This window comes from Coenobita brevimanus, chromosome 42 (genome assembly GCF_032717465.1).
Source record: "Coenobita brevimanus isolate Jiangsu-jjx chromosome 42, ASM3271746v2, whole genome shotgun sequence".
NCBI classification, from domain to species: Eukaryota; Metazoa; Arthropoda; class Malacostraca; order Decapoda; family Coenobitidae; genus Coenobita; species Coenobita brevimanus.
The window spans coordinates 17382272-17397634 of NC_136995.1; positions in this window are offsets into that span (position 1 = coordinate 17382272).

Genomic DNA, 15363 nt, shown 5'->3' on the forward strand with positions numbered 1-15363 from the left:
AAAATATGCAGGTGTAATTAAAGCCGTCCATTATTCATGCCGCTAAAACTGCCAAACCCTACAAATTCCAGGATCATTAAATTTGCCGGAAAAAAATATAATGTGAAAATTTGGAGTTGGCTGGCGGTGTGTGTGTGTGTGTGTGTGTGTGTGTGTGTGTGTGTGTGTGTGTGTGTGTGTGTGTGTGTGTGTGTGTGTGTGTGGTATGACACGCATACAGAATACATTATGCCGCAGCCACGTTATCTCCGTTATCAGCGCTGCCCCATCATAGATAATCACCTTCCATTAACCCTTTATCAAATCAGCTGGTGTCGGGGTGTAGTGAGATGAGGGAAGGGTGGGGGGGGGGTATTGGAATTATTAGTTTATCAGTCACGTTATATTTGGAAGCCGTGAGAGTGAATATTCAGCACAGTGATTTATTAATATGCACTATTGATTCAGGATGGTGAAATACTCTAATGTTGTTATGTTATTGGTATTTGTATTTCCCGTCAACGCTGTTTGTGTTGATAGTATTACCTTCTGATATTACTTGACTGTTTCCTATGCCAGAGTAATTTGTTAATGTCATTGTGCTTTAAGAACATAAGAACATAAGAAGAGAGGATAACTGCAGTAGGCCGGTTGGCCCATGCTAGGCAGCTCCTAGAAGAGTAACTGAACTACTAGAATGAGATAAGGATAGCAAAGAAGAAAGCTCTCCCCCGCCCTCCAAACCCTCCAGCCGAAGCCGGCAGGAAAAAGTCAGAAAGAACACCACGCCGTATAGAAAAACTGGCGTGGACATTTTACAGGAAAGTGTGAAAGGAGAATAGAGACTATCATAGTGTAACCTGAAAAGAAAATTTATTTTTGAATTAGTATTGGTTATAATATTTTCTTTATTCTATATCCACCCCTTATTTGTCATATGCTTATCTAGCCTATGCTTGAAACTCTCAATGGAAGAGGCAGCAACTACTTTACTAGGTAGCTTATTCCATTCGTCTACTACTCTATTACCAAACCAATTTCTACCGATTTCCTTTCTGAAACGGAATTTTTCTAGTTTGAAACCATTATTTCTAGTTCTATCCTGTATGCTCACTTTAAGTACCTTGCTAATATCTCCCTTATTTATACCATTCATCCACTTAAAAACCTCAATTAAGTCTCCCCTTACTCTACGCCTCTCTAGCGAATGCAGACTTAGTCTTTTCAGTCTGTCTTCATATGACATGTTCCGGACGTCATGTATCATTTTAGTCATTCTTCTCTGTACATTTTCTAACGAATTAATATCCATTCTATAGTAAGGACACCAAAATTGTACTGCGTAGTCTAAATGTGGCCTTACTAATGCTAGATAAAGTTTCAGTATTACTTTAGATGATCTATTGCTCACGCTTCTCGAAATAAATCCTAGGACCCTATTTGCTTTATTTCTCGCATTAATGCACTCTTGCCTAGGTTTAAGGTCGTTACTAATCATAACTCCTAGATCTCTCTCGCATTCCGATTTGCTAATTTCTTTGTTATCTAAGCTGTATTTAGTATCTCCAATGGTCTTGCCTACGTTAAGTACTTTACATTTTTCAACGTTAAATTCCATTTGCCAAGTTTTAGACCATTTGGACAATGTATCGAGGTCTTTTTGTAAGTAATGGCAATCGTCAGTCGAGTTAATGATACGCCCTATTTTTGTATCGTCGGCAAATTTGCTGATTCTGCTATTGACTCCTAAGTCTAGATCATTTATATATATGATAAATAATAAAGGACCGAGTACTGAACCCTGTGGTACACCGCTACAGTAGTTACTAATCCGCAGTCCGACTTATTTCCATTTATTAATACTCTCTGCTTTCGTCCTTTCAGCCATGATTCTATCCATTTTAAGATATCGCCGTCTATACCGTGTGCTCGAACCTTTCTAACTAACCTTTCGTGTGGGACTCTATCAAAAGCTTTACTAAAGTCCAGATAAATAACATCGTAAGCTTTATCGCTATCTACTGCCTCATAGACCTCCGAGTAGAATGACAACAAATTTGTGAGGCAGGATCGTCCTTGCCTGAATCCGTGCTGACTTTCGTTTATAAGATTAAATCTTTCTAAGTGTTCTCTAATCTTATTTGCCAAAATTGACTCTAACATTTTTCCTACTATTGACGTTAGACTTATCGGACGATAATTCTACGCAGCTGATTTATCACCCTTTTTAAAGATGGGCACTACGTTTGCGGTTTTCCACGCCTCTGGAACTTCTCCTGAACTTAAAGAGTCATTAAATAACGTTAAAAGTGGCTGACATAATTCTTCTTTGGTTTCTTTTATAATTTTTGCATATATATCGTCCGGACCTGGCGATTTTTGAGGTTTTAACTTGTTAATTTCTTTCAATACGTCCTCCTTACTAATGGTTATTTTACTAAGAATATTTTCCGTATTCTCATGGTAAATATTTGCTGCTTGAGGGACCAGGCTTAGATTTTCCTTGGTGAATACTGATATGAAATAATTATTTAGGATGGAGCACATTTCTTTATCTTCACTGGTAATGTCACCTGATTCTGTTCTGAGTGGTCCTATCCTATCTTTATTTTTCGTTCGGTACATTTGATAAAAACCCTTGGGGTTTACTTTTGATTCACTTGCAACCTTAATTTCATAACTTCTCTTTGCTTTTCTTATCTCCCTCTTTACTTCTCTATTTAAAATTGTGTACCGGTTACGTAAGTGTTCATCTCCACGTTTTATTTTTCTATATATTCCTTTCCTTTGGCCTATGAGAGATTTTAATCTGTTGTTTAACCATCTTGGTTCTGAATTGTTAGTTCTAAACGGTTTTGAAGGAATATATCTATCTTGGCCTCCGTATATTATATTTATTAACTCGTTATACTTCTCACTGGTCGAACGTCTGTTTGGTACTGGAGCTGAGTTAATTTCCGTCACCTGGACTACATTCCTATCTACCACCTCCCCCTCACAGACACCTGACGGACGTCCCCACGTGCTTCCTGCGCCTGACCTATGACCTGGGGATCCCCACTAACCTGACATTCCCTCAAATAGCTAATCTCCCTGTGGAATACCGTTCGAAAATAAGCTCTTAAGCCATCGAAATCTCCTAGACGAAAATTAGGAACGGTGGAGGTATTTTCAGTGGAACAGACATCCCAAATAAATTTGAACTTAATTTCTTCATGATCGCTATTACCAAGTCGTCCACCAACCTCTATATCGCTAATGATATTTTCTTTATTAGCTAAAACCAAATCTAGTATATTATTACCTCTGGTGGGCTCCCTGATATACTGATAAAGGAAATTATCCTGTACTACCTCTAGAAATTCCTCTGACTCTGCATCTCCTGTCTGATTTCTCCAATCTATCCTTGGCAGATTAAGGTCCCCAACAATTATTACTAAGCTGGACTGTGATGCTTTCCTAATTTCCTCCCAGAGGTATTTACTATCAGCTCTACTTAATTTTGGAGATCTGTAAATTGCTCCTAAGACTAATTTCTCCCTATTGTTACTAATTTCAACCCAGACACTTTCTGTGTCCCTATTTACTTTAATGTCTGCTTTATTGTAACAGTTTAATGAATCCTTTACATAAATAGCTACCCCTCCCCCTTTCTTCCCTGACGGTTTGACACAAAAATATTATAGCCTTTTATCTGATATTCTGCTAAAAATTCTCGAGTGTCTGTATTCATCCAAGTTTCACTAATAACGGCAATGTCTATTTTCTCTGTACAAATTAAAGCCCTCAGTTCATCCATTTTATTACGTAAACTCCGGCTGTTTGTGTAGTACACTTTCAGATTATTACGAGTAGTTATGCCTTTACCTTGGCATTTACTGTTATTTATTTTATTACTAACTGGGAAACTCTTTACTTTACTAATATAACAATTTTTTGTACTATCTCTTATCGCCCTTCTATCATCGCTTGTTCTATCATCTATCATCGCCTGCTCAATTTGAGGTGCCTGAGTGGATGTATCTATACTATTGGTTGAACTTTTGTTCTTAATTTTGCAAGTATCGATGCATCTATCCAAACATGGTAATAATGATTTCTGAGTGTAGTTGCTGCATCTTCCTGTACACCTACTTCTCAATCTCGAAAAAATCCCTCCAACTCCCTATCTATCATTCCAGCTAAAACAGTAACTCCTTGCCTGCTAAGATGAGTCCCATCCCAACTATACAAGGCACTTCGTCCATAAAACCGGTCCCAGCTGTCTATGAAAGGTATTGCATTATCTTTGCAATACCTTTCAAGGCGGCAATTAAACCCTATTGCCCTGCTCAACCATTCCCTTCCAACCCGCCACCTTGGTAAAACACCAAGCACTACAGGGGTTCCTCCCCTCTCCCTAACCTTTTCTAACATCAACTTGTACCTTTTCCACAGTACCTCACTCTTACGGCTACTAATATCATTGCCTCCTACACTGAGGCACACAGTGGGTTTGTCACCACTTTCCTTTACGATATTTGAAATTTTATCTACCACATTAGCCACCCTGGCCCCTGGAAGACACACATGTTTAGCGAGTGGAGTATACATGGCCCTGTTCAGATATCTCACCTGGGAGTCTCCAACAACAACAACATTTTTCTTACCTTTAGGTGTCATATAACTGTCTGTCTGTCTGTCTACCATATTATCACTGGCGACAGTTCTCTCTCTCTCTCTCTCTCTCTCTCTCTCTCTCTCTCTCTCTCTCATACCAATTTTCTCTCCTTTTCTCACTCTCCCCTCCCGTAATTCCTCTCACGTGCCTCTCACCGCCTCCCTCACCTCACTTGACTCTAGTGCCATTGATTTTCTCCCTTACAAGTGTGACGTTGGTCCGTATTGTGCATGGACTAAGAAGGATGAGTAACACCTTTTCCTGTGCGATTTATTTTACATGCCACACCATAATGATGTCTTGTATGGTAATTATATATCAATAGTATCACCATCGTTTGCCTAGATAACAAAAATTATTATTGGCATGACTTAAAGAAAAGATTATTGGTATGATCTAAAGAAAACATTATTGACCTGACCAAGAAAACATTATTGGTATGACTCAGAGAAAACATTATTGTATAACCTAAAGAAAAGGTTACTGGTATAACTTAAAGAAAAGGTTTTGATATGACAAAGAATAGATTATTGGTATGACTTAAAGACAAGATTATTGGTACGACTTAAAGAAACGATTTGACGTAAAAATATTATTGGGTATGTCTCAGAGAAAAGATTATTGGTTTAATGTATAAAGATTATTGGTATGACTTAAAGAAAAGATTTTTGGTATGACAAAGAAAAGGTTATTGGTATAACTTCGAGAAATAATTATTGGTATGACTTAGGTAAAAATCAACCTGGGGTGGAATTATCAAACCTAATTAAAGTCTATTCCCTGTCATAACTTAGATATGTATTTATAGGAAGAGCTAGACAAGGGAATATTTTGCATCCCTTTCCTTGGTTTTCTTGCTGAAAGTAGTCATATCCTGTTGTAATCATATTTTTTTAAATTCAGGTATATTTATGAAGCTAGAACAGGAGACAGCAAGAATCGACAGCCTCCTTGCCCTTCCTGTTTAATCAGAACCTGGGTTGTGACAGGAAATTGATGAAAAGAGGGTGGACATGTCTTGGAGGAAAATAAACAGAAAAGAGATGAGTTTTTAGAGAGTAGATGTCGGGAACGGAGAGACAGAGAAAGTGGTGAGGGTAGGAGGTGATCAATATTGAAGATGATGAATGAGTGGGAAAGAAGGTGATAAAGACTGGGTACCAACTAGCTTTCCAGATCAATGATATTTACGTTGGATAGGATGTACGGGGAACACTGCTCTGTCACAGTTATAAATGTTAATCGCTTCAGTACTATGACGTTTTGATTATTGGTATCTCCAGACGATTTTAATTCTCTCTCTCTCTCCAGACGATTTTAATTTCTCTCTCTCTCTCTCTCTCTCTCTCTCTCTCTCTCTCTCTCTCTCTCTCTCTCTCTCTCTCTCTCTCTCTCTCTCTCGTTTATTTATCGCTCCACTTTGTTTGGTGATCGTCTATGTTTATTAAATGGCTCTGGAGCTGTGATGACTCCTCACTGGCACGCTGAGAGAGAGAGAGAGAGAGAGAGAGAGAGAGAGAGGGTGAACATGTCTTGGAGAAAAATTAAAGTTATGGAAACAGAAAAGAGAGTATTTTTGGAGAGAGAGTACCTTTCGGAAACGGAAAGACGGAGAAGATGGAGAGAGTCGATGATAGAAAGTAAGGATGAAAAAAAAAAAAAAAAAAAAAGAGTGAGTGGGAAAGAGGGTGTTTTGATGAGTAAACGATGATGAAAAAAGTAAGGGAATGAATGATAAAACAATGAAAGGAAAGCTGAGAAAATATTGTTGACTAGAAATGATAATTAAAGATGGACACTGATAAATATATGTACACAAGATAATAAATATAAAGGAGACACAAGGATAAAGGAGTCAGGGTATTAGTAAACAAACAAGAAGTTGGGAGAAAGACTGGAAGAATGAGAAAAGAGAATCAGTAAGGTGTGTGCAAGGAGGGGAAGGGAAGTATGCAATCTGCAACATGGCAGAATGTGACAGTGACTGATGGTGGGAGGGAGGGAGCCGAGGGGGAGGTGGTGGAGGTCAACCACGATGATGATGATGATGATATATATAGTGATGATGTTGATGATGATGATGATCATGATCATGATCATGATGATGACTGAAATATACTGTAGCTACAAAATGATGATGAAGATGATGATGAAATATACTGTACAACGATGATGATGATGATATTGTTGACAGTGATGAAGTATACGGTGCTTTACAGCGATGATGATGATGATGATGATGATTATAGTGATGATGATGATGATGGTGATGATTATAGCGATGATGATGATTATAGCGTTGATGACAGTGATGATGATAGTGATGATGGTGCTTATAATGGTGATAGTGATGAAATATACGGTGATGGTGAGGATGGTGACGGTGGTGGTGATGATCTTCACGACTGTTACATTATGACGATAGATATGATGATGATGGCAATGAAGATGATGATGTCGATAACTACGATAACGAAGCAGATATTGAAGATGATGATGTGAAATATGGATGAAGACAGTGATGGAAATGAGTTTGAAGACATTGGTGATGATGATGGAAATGAACATGACATGATTAATGACAAAACTAATTAGGGCGAGAGAGAGAGAGAGAGAGAGAGAGAGAGAGAGAGAGAGGTCAAAAACCGGACTGAGATAGAAACATGAAAAATGAGAGGGCGAACGGGAGGATGAGATTAATGGAATGAGAAAGATGAATTGATGTGAATATGTAGGAGATACGAGAAGGCAGGTGAATATAGGATGTGGGTATGACAAATGGTGAGAGAGAGAGAGAGAGAGAGAGAGAGACGACATGAATTGTAAACATCGAGTACAGGCATATTCGACATTTGTTTAATCACTAAATAACGTGGTATTAAAGTATCAGCGTTAACAAAAGCATTGAATATCCATGTTGGTGTTTTTACATTTAATTTAGATACTTAACGTTAATGATACTTTCAGTGGGAGTGATATACGCTGTGCCAGATGCACCTTCTTTCTGTATTTGAGTTAGAACATTCTGTGCAAAAGGCCTAATGTGTTATAATGTGTTTGTTATAATGGCTCTTGTACTGTTTACTTTTTCCCCTTTCTCTGGTCTTCCCTCAACTCTTTCTCTCCCTATGCTTGGACTGGATCTGCCACTGTAATGAGGGGAGGGAGTCAGATGAGTGTGTGAACCCAGTGAGATAGGTAATGGGGTGGGTGATGCAGGTAGGACTGGGAGGGAAACGGGTGTGGCAGATGAGTGAGTGAAGCCAATAATGTAGGTAATGGGGTGGGTGATGCAGGTAGGACAGACAGGGGAATGGGTGTGGCAGATGAGTGAGTGAAACTAGTAAGGCAGGTAATGGGGTGAATGATGCAGGTAAGGCAGGCAGAGGAATGGGTGTGGTAGATAAGTTAGGCAGGTGACGAGACCAGAGAATGTTTTAGTGAGACAGGAGTGAGTAAGGCAAGTGATTGAGCGCTGAAAGTAGGGTGGTGAGTGAGAAGTATAAGGGGCTGAGTGAGGCAGGTGGTGAGACAGGTTAATGAGGCAGAGAAGTAAGATGAGAGTGAGTAAGTGAGTATGTTTGGGGAATTGGGCAGGTGGTGAGGCAGAGGAGCTCAAAGGCATGTGAGTGGGTGAGTGAGTATGGTAGGAGTGGGACAAATGGTGAGGCAGCCTGGACTACTGTGGATATATTGGTCGCTTAACTGACTCCACTTCCATTACTAATCAGAATCACAAATCCGTGCCACTGATAACCTCCCTGCCTACCTGCCTGCCTGCCTGCCCTCCTGTATGTTCACTTGCCTGCCCTTCTGTCTGCCTGTTTACCTGCCTCTTGTCAATCGGCCTGCGTGATCCCCTTCCACTTCCCTGCCTCCGGTCTGCTTGTCTGTGCCTCTGCCTCCCTCCCCGCTAGCTTGCTTCTGCCAGTGTTGCTTCATCAGCGGAGTTAATATAGGCACCTGGTTGTAAAATTACACTTTGAAAACAAGACTGCCTGAAAGGAACGTGAGTTATAACAATGATCATCGTCATCGTAACCATGTACAGGTATACTCCAGAAGGGGAGATAAGAGAAAGTCTATTTGTTTCTTAATACACGGGTGTCTAATGATTGCCATCCCAGGTCACCAGTTGAGGGCAGCAAAACAGTGACTTTTAGTGCCCCCCCCCCACACACACACACACTGCATTCTGACCCGGGATATGCCCACAATCATTTTCTTCTCGTAATTAAGATTTTACTTTGGCAGAAAAAACGTAGAACGCGGAAATGTTTATCACTGTGCTTTCCCTGTCCTTCATAAAGTAACATTTGTTCTTTGCGACTGGGAGTTTATCAGAAGACTTTGTTGATGTGCGTGGTGTAAGGTGAGGGTGCTGCTGGGGCCTCGCGTGTGAATCGGCACGGTACTTTTTAATTTTTAAACAAGAACTTCGAGTGTCTGCAAAAACTCTCTCTCTCTCTCTCTCTCTCTCTCTCTCTCTCACACACACACACACACACACACACACACACACACACACACACACACACACACACACACACACACACACACACACACACACACACACACACACACACACACACACACACACACACACACACACACACACACACACACACACACACCATAAAAAGAGTCAGACAAAATATACCCTCTATGGTCTCCACCCTTTTCCTCGATTTACACTCACGCGACCCTTGGAATTTCCCTCTCTGACACTCTCTCCTCACCCTTTGTAATTTTCCTTATTTTTCACACTAATTGTAGTTTTTACTAGTTTTCCTGTACTCTTTTTTTTCCTTTGACTTCAGTTACTTATTAGTTTTTTTTTCCATTTTTTTCGTTCTTTATTTTCTCCATTTGTTAACACATTATTTTGATCTCCGTTGCTGTCGCTCCTTTCTAAATCCCTATGTATTCTCCCTTCTCCCCTACCCTTCTTTTCTCTCTCTCTCTCTCTCTCTCTCTCTCTCTCTCTTACACACACACACACACACACACACACACACACACAGTGTCACTTTGAAATCCGCATCCTCATAGTAAGTCGGAATATTCGTAAAATTACTGAAGGCTTTTCGATCATGTAATCCACCAGTGTCGTACCAAGAGACGAAAAGTTAAAAAGACAGAGAGTAAGAGGCTAGAAACACAAAACTAGAAGATTAGGAGAGACACAAGTAACCAGAAAATGTTTAGAAACTTAATGAGAAATATTAAAAGGCAAAGAATGAAAGTTCAACGAAGAAGAACAGAAACAAAGAGAGACAGACGAACTAGAGGGTAAATTGAAACTTAGAGGAGAATGAAATAAAAAGAAGTTGGAGAAGATCAAGTAAGAGTGTGGTGGTGGAGGAGACAATATTGGCTGCGTTATTGTTGTGGTCTGAACCCTTAGGCACTTGAGTCTTCTGCCCTCCCCCTCTCTCTCACGCTTCATCACGCTCCATCTCTCTTAGCCTCTCATACTTTCACTTCTTCGTTTTCTCCTCGTCAGTCCTACCGCTAAGGATCCATTTTTCTTCATTTCCATCTTACTTCCCCTCACTTCTCTTCTGTCCAGTCTCATTTCCTCTCTCCATGTATTCGCCTCTCACTGTCCCCTCATCACTCATCCCACTCATAACACATTACTGTTTATTGACATCAGTTGAAGTTGTCTTATATAAACATTAGTGCACATCAATGGATACATCAGTGTACCTGGTATGAATTTTGCGTGCAGGTGTAGCGTATGACTAAGCGCCGTATTATAAGTCACAGTACAGGCACAGCAACTCCTCTTCCTAAGCGATTTATTTTGCATAGTACACATCCCCTTTATCCTGTATGTTATTAATAAGTTTTGAAAGTGCCATAGTTTCCATCAGTAACATGGAGGACGTTATTGAGGTTTAATATGTAGGATAAATCACTAAGGTAGAAGTGTTACCATGACTCCGAAGCCAGCCAGAAATACGGGTCTAAGAATGAAATTAAGAGACAAGGTAGAAGAGTATAAGAAGTTAATATGATGCGTTACTGAGTAGGGAGACAAATTCCTGCAAGACTCTAAGCAGATATTACCCTAAGCAGATATTACCTCTCACTGACACTCAGGCTTTGTATAGGAATATGTCGTGTTATATTAGTTTTCAGTGGATAGTCTTTTCAGTCGTTTATTTTTTTAGCTTCATATATGCTGTACACGTCATCATCTTTAGTAATGTCTGACAAGGAGTGGTTCACAAGGTCTCGAGTCTGTGAACCACGGAATAAACATAAGGCTTATTCCACAGATTATGATTAAGTGGAAGTAGTTTATTAAGTGTACTGGACTACGATTACATGGAGATTACAGTTTTATACTTGTGCAGGACTACCGTAGCCTAGCCTGGGACCCCTACTCCTCAGAAATAGTAAATTGGTACTGGTTGTTACTTTTGTTTAGCATAAGACGGCCACATTGGTTGGGAGGTGACGTGGGTGTGGTGGTGATAATGTGTAATTTCCAGTTTGTTTTGTCTTTCCTCACAACATGGCTTCTTCACCGTTCTCTTTCTCCCTTCCTCCGTCCATCCATCCTTTTCTCCCTGTATTCCTGTCCCCATTTACCCCTCCCCCTGCCCGCCATCACTATGAGGGAGGGCGGCGTACCTAGACCCATCATTAATGCATTTCCTGCACCTCAAATATATCATCTGAAGGCGGTAGTTGACTGGATGGTGGGGCGGGCTTGTATGGACGTCGATGGTGTGTGTGGAATGGAAGGTTTTTGTGGTGATTAGTGTATGGGACGGTGGTGTATGGTATGGGATGGTGGTGTGTGGTATGGGATGGTGGTGTGTGGTATGGGATGGTGGTGTGTGGGATGGAAGATATTGTGGTGGTGTGTGGGATAGAAGGTTTTTGTGGTGATGTGTGGGATCGAAGGTTTTGTGGTGGTGTGCGGTATGGGATGGTGATGTGTGGGATGGAAGATGTTGTGGTGGTGTGTGGGATGGAAGGTTTTGTGTTGATGTGTGGGATGGAAGGTTTTGTGGTGGTGTGTGGGATGGAAGATATTGTGGTGGTGTGTGGGATGGAAGGTTATGTGGTGGTGTGTGATACGGGATTGTGGTGTATGGGATGGAAGGTTTTGTGGTGGTGAGTGGTATGGGAAGGTTTGGTTGATTAAAAAAAAAAGCTGATATTGGCAGAGTAATAGAAGTGGTACTTGTGGTGGTATAGGAAGGAATGGCAGGCTACATCACTTGGAAACAGTGTATGATGATGGTTGCGCCTATTACTGTCTGCTTCCCTTTCTAATTCTGTGCACTTTCCTTTTTTTTCTCTCTCTCTCTCCTTCCATCTACCTATTCATCGCTTTCCACTGTCTCCCCAGTTATCTCTCCAGTACCCTTCACCTGTATCTCCATCCCATCCACTTACCTCTTCATCAGTTTCCTTTTTCTCCATCATTTATGTCTCCATTACTGTTTATTTATCTGTCTGTTACTATCCACTTCTCTCCCTATCACCCTCCGTTTGTCTCTCCATTATCCTCCTTTTATGTCTCCTCCATCTTCCACTTATCTCTCCATGACCCTACACTAATCTCTCCATCACCCTCCACTGATCTCTCCATCACCCTCCACTTATCTCTCCATCACCCTCCACTTATCTCTCCATCACCCTCTAGTTCTCCCCCTTTCCTTCCTGTCTTCACTCCATCCCCACCTCATTTTCTCCACCCTCTCTTGTTTTTTCCTCCATCCATCCTCTCTTTGTTCTTCATCTTTCTTCCTTTTCATTCCCTCTCGTCCTTGAAGCCTTTCCTCCCTCCCTCCTATCCCCGCCTCTTCTCCCTCTCTCCCTGATTCCTCTTCTTCTCCCTCTTTCCTCCCTCCCCCCACCCACCCACCACTAGGGCACCATCAAATCGTGGCTGTGGGTCCACAACTTTACCGAGTTATGTTGTGTGGCCTGCCAGTCCTTCTCCTCCTTCCTTCTTGCCCTCCTTCCTTCCTTCCTTCCTTCCTTTCTTTCTTTCTTTCATTCATTCTTTCTTTCTTTCTGTCCATCTTTTGTCCATCCATCCATCCATCCATCCTTCCTTCCTTCCATCCATCCATCCATCCATCCATCCATCCATCCATCCATCCTTCCTTCCTTCCTTCCTTCCTTCCATCCATCCATCCATCCATCCATCCTTCCTTCCTTCCTTTCTTTTACAAAGTTCAGTTGAATTGTTGTGGAGTTCTTCCCTTTCTTTCCTCGTTCTTTCCTTCATTTTTTCACTACCTTCCGTCCTTCCTTCCTTTCATTTTCATTGTTTCTTTCCTTCTTTCATCCATCCATCCATCCATGATCCATCCATCCATCCATCCATCCTTCCTTCCTTCCTTCCTTCCTTCCTTCCTTTTACAGAGTTCAGTTGAAGTGTGTTGTGGAATACTTCCCTTTGTTTCCTCGTTCTTTCTTTCATTTTTTGACTCTCTTCTTCCTTCCTACAGAATTTATGTTGCTTTGAGGACGTATGAGATCAATATTGGAAGTATACAGTAGAGTAGGAAAGGGAGGGAAAGAAGGAGGGGGAAATTCAATATAAGGAGTCTCGAGGGAGCCAGAGGAGAGAGGGAATTTAAGGGAGAGGGAGACTGAAAGGGGGAAAGGGAGATGGTAAAGAGTCAGGGAGAAAAGTGGAGGAGAGAGAAAGGGGGAAGTTAGGGTGATGAGTCTCCAGAGAGGTGCACACACTGGAGTACCCCCCCTCTCTCTCTCTCTCTCTCTCTCTCTCTCTCTCTCTCTCTCTCTCTCTCAAGCCATAGCGGGTGTTGTGTTTTGATCGGTGTTTGTGTGTGTGTGTGTGTGTGTGTGTGTGTGTGTGTGTGTGTGTGTGTGTTTTAACAAGAACTCAAGCATCCATCCATCCCTGCATCCATCCATCCATCCCCTATCCATTCATCAAGCCATGTCCTTTGTGGTGGAGGGGATAGTACACAAGTGCTGGGCGGCGGGTGCTGTGTGCTGACCCTCGGACTATTGCCATAACTATTCCAATTCCAAGTCTTGGCTCACCTTGACTTGCTTCATTCTCCAAACTCATTAAAGACCCTGTGACTTGAGTAGTGAGGGAGCCTGGTGGGGAGGACACACACACACACACACACACACACACACACACACACACACACACACACACACACACACACAAGTAATAAATTCATCCTTCTGTTTGAGGTAAAATATAAAGAGAAACACGTTCTTTGTGATTCAGTATTAAACAAATGAGTGATAACACTACTAAGTTTGTGGATTTGCTGGACGGAAAATACTTTAAAGGTAAATGTTGTTGCAGTAAAACCACCAAGAGGACATTAGAGGGGAAGAGTATTATTAAGAGGACATGAGAGGGAAAGTATATTGCTAAGAGGACATTAGAGGGAAAGAGTATTATTAAGAGGACATGAGAGGGAAAGTATATTGCTAAGAGGACATTAGAGGGAAAGAGTATTATTAAGAGGACATGAGAGGGAAAGTATATTGCTAAGAGGACATTAGAGGGAAAGAGTATTATTAAGAGGACATGAGAGGGAAAGTATATTGCTAAGAGGACATTAGAGGGAAAGAGTATTATTAAGAGGACATGAGAGGGAAAGTATATTGCAAAGAGGACATTAGAGGGGAAGAGTATTATTAAGAGGACATGACAAGGAAAGTATATTGCTAAGAGGACATTAGAGGGGAAGAGTATTATTAAGAGGACATGACAAGGAAAGTATATTGCAAAGAGGACATTAGAGGGGAAGAGTATTATTAAGAGGACATGAGAGGGAAAGTATATTGCTAAGAGGACATTAGAGGGAAAGAGTATTATTAAGAGGACATGAGAGGGAAAGTATATTGCTAAGAGGACATTAGAGGGAAAGAGTATTATTAAGAGGACATGAGAGGGAAAGTATATTGCTAAGAGGACATTAGAGGGAAAGGGTATTATATTTATCACAAGAATCCCACGAATGGATATATTTCACTCTTCAGCATATATAGATAATTTTATAGATATATGTTGTGATTCCTTCCAGAGAACTACAGATATATTATAAACTGTAATAACCGAGGGATAGATATACTCAGTGTCTCAATAGATAGATAAATCATAGGAAGCATTCATGGTACTCATATGACTGGTTTGCCCTGCAGTCAAAGAGCCAATTGGGAGTTGGCCATTTTTACAGTGGTACAAGTGGCCAACTGAATGACTGACGGATGGATGACGGTGAAGTGATTGGTGGGTACAGGGGTGATGGGCTGATAGGTTCTGTGTGTGTGTGTGTGTGTGTGTGTGTGTGTGTGTTGAAAATACTCATAGCTGATGCCATTTCTTCCTCAACTAGACACATTTCATTCCACAACACCGTAATGAAAAAAAAGATACAGGAAGGTGTAGCCTGTAAATAAGGTTATGAAACACGTGTTGGGTTTACAGGGAAGAAAAACAGACGACCAGTATTTTGTATATATCACTTATGAAGGACTGGAAATATAGAGTCAGTAAACAGATAAACAGAAAATACAATACCATCCCATTTATCTGGAATTACTAAATGCTTAATTGCCACTCTTTAAGGACACCCCCTTTGAAGGTAATTGTAAATATAGTGCTGTCATGAAATACAGCCTTAGAGTATGTTGTGTTGCTGTTTATTATGTGTGTGGCGCTGACTGCTGAGGTAATGAATATGCAAATGAAG